Source organism: Apium graveolens, chromosome 3 (assembly GCF_009905375.1).
Source record: "Apium graveolens cultivar Ventura chromosome 3, ASM990537v1, whole genome shotgun sequence".
In the NCBI taxonomy this organism is placed as follows: Eukaryota; Viridiplantae; Streptophyta; class Magnoliopsida; order Apiales; family Apiaceae; genus Apium; species Apium graveolens.
Window position 1 is genome coordinate 258,290,326 of NC_133649.1, and position 2,599 is coordinate 258,292,924.

The 2,599-nt window shown below is 42.4% G+C and overlaps 1 non-coding gene across 1 annotated transcript; it reads left to right on the plus strand.

Moving 5' to 3' along the window:
- Positions 1–1,918: 1,918 nt before the first annotated feature.
- On the plus strand, positions 1,919–2,025 carry LOC141716365 (small nucleolar RNA R71). Its single transcript, XR_012573077.1, has one exon. It is a non-coding gene; the product is annotated as a small nucleolar RNA R71 (small nucleolar RNA).
- Positions 2,026–2,599: the final 574 nt, after the last annotated feature.

A 2,599-nucleotide genomic window follows, 5' to 3' on the forward strand; every position in this document is an offset into this window, starting at 1 on the left:
ATCACTACCTGAAAGGTCAAATGTAATAATAACGGGCAGAGTAGATGCATCACCTAAAAACGCATACCTCAAATGCTCAAGCAAAGGCTTAAGCTCAAGAGTAGGAGCTTCCTCAATAGATGGCTTGAGGCATTTAGGAGCTTTGTTCAATTCCTCCATTCCAAGAGATTCAAAAGGCATATCTATCTTCCTTTTCCAGGGGGAAGCATTCAAATATTGCAATTGTTCTTCACCTTCATCATCTTCACTATCTGAATTACATAACAAGGCTTTCTCTAAGGCATCAGACATTAGCAATTGATCAAGTTCCGATGTTACCACCGAATTGACCCACTCCACTTTTAAGCATTCCTCATTATCAGTAGGGAATTTCATAGAATTGAACACATTAAAAGTAACATCCTGATCCAAAAATCGCATTGTGAGCTCACCCTTCTGCATATCGATCAAGGTTCGGCCAGTCGCCAAGAAAGGTTTCCCCAAGATTATGAGAATCTTCTTATTCTCCTCGAAATCAAGAATGACGGAATCGGTAGGGAAGATAATTTTATCAACCTTGACCAAGACATCCTCCACAATACCTCGCGGATATGTAATAGAACGGTCAACCAACTGCAAGGTCATATAAGTCGGTTTGGGATCAGGTAAGTTCAACTGCTTGAAGATTGACAAAGGCATCCGATTGATGCTAGCTCCCAAGTCACATATGCATCTATCAAAAGATACTTTTCCAATAGTACATGGAATAGTGAAGCTTCCAAGATCCTTAAGCTTTTGAGGTAATTTATGTTGCAGCACAGCACTGTATTCCTCCATAAGAGTGACAGTTTCTAAATCATCTAACTCCACTTTTCGAGAGAGAATACTTTTCATAAACTTTGCATAACTAGGCATCTGCTCAAGAGCCTCAGCCAAAGGTATATTGTTATGAAATTTCTTGAACACCTCCGGAAATTTCTCAAATTGCTTGTCCAGCTTCTTCTTCTACAGCCGCTTAGGAAAAGGCGGTGGAGGATAGATCTGTTTCTCCCCTGTATTACCCTAAGGCGGAGTGTGCTCAACAGTAGTCTTCCTTGGTTCCACTTCTTCATCCTGCTGCTCAACTTCATTCTCAGCCCAAACTTTTTCAGTCAACTCTTGAGTTTGTTCGGGATTCGCAACCTTTCCAGACCTTAAAGTGATTGCCTTTACCTGCTCCTTAGCTTCCCTCTTTCCTGGAACTTCAGTGTCGCTAGGTAGTGTACCAGGCTGACAATTTAGCAAGTGGCAATTTTCCCAATTTGATTTTCCAAGGTCTTCATAGAAACAGCTTGACTCTTGCACATAAGCTTCAACTCCTCTAATTCAGATTTTTCATTGGCTTGTTGCAGCTGGAGTTGCTTTCTAAGTGCATATTGTGGTTGCTGAAAACCAGGGCGTTGTATTGCTTAGCTGGATATTGCTGATAAGGCTGTTGAACCGCCTTCTGAGTGTTGCTCCAACTGAAATTAGGATGATTGCAGTTGTTGGGATGATAGGTGGCTGGCACTTGTTGCTGCGATCGCTAGAAGTTGCTCACAAACTGAGCTGATTCACTAGAAATTGCGCACTGATCAGTCTCATGGGCACCAGGACAAAGCTCGCAGACACTAGCGATTTGATTAACTCCATAATTAGTCAAAGTGTCCACCTTCATCGTCAAAGCCTAAATTGGGCAGCGATAGCAGTTGCTACGTCCAACTCCAGAATTCCTGCGACTTTCCCCTGAGTCAGTCTCTGGGAAGGATTCTGGTACTCATTAGCAGCCATCAATTTAATAAGTTCATAAGTTTCATCGTAGCTCTTAGCCCACAAGGCTCCTCCTGATGCTACATCAAGCATGGGTCTAGAAGTAGCACTCAATCCATTGTAGAAGCAGTTAACAATCATCCAATCAGGCATGCCATGGTGTGGGCACTTCCTTAACATCTCCTTATATCGATCCCAAGCCTCACACAGAGATTCTCCTATTTGCTGAGCAAACTGGGTAAGAGCATTCCTGATTGCAGCAGTCTTCTCCATGGGGAAGAATTTAATGAGAAACCTTTGCGCAAGATCCTCCCACGTTGTGATAGACCCTGCTGGTAGAGAATGTAACCAGCACTTAGCCTTGTCCCTTAGAGAGAATGGGAAGAGGCGTAGCTTGATAGAATCTTTAGTCACATCATTAAACTTGAAAGTGTCACAGATCTCGATAAAATCCCTGATGTGCATGTTGGGATCTTCAGTAGGAGAACCCCTAAACTAAACTGAGTTCTGTATCATCTGAATCGTGCTTGACTTGATCTCAAAAGTGTTAGCCCTGATGGCTGGTCTAATGATGCTTGACTGAATGTCATTAATCTTAGGCTGAGAATAGTCCATCAAAGCCTTAGGATTTTCCTCTTGATCACCCATCTCTATCAAAGCTGGTTCTTCAACTTTCTCTTCTTCTTCTTCTACCTTTTTTTCTTCCTCAAAAACTTCCTTACGAACTATCACAACTTCTTCCTCGGCCTTATCCAATGTTCTCTTACGAGTACGTGAACGCGTATGCATACACCCTCGCTAGAGTACCTGAAATAAGACAAGGAAACAGATA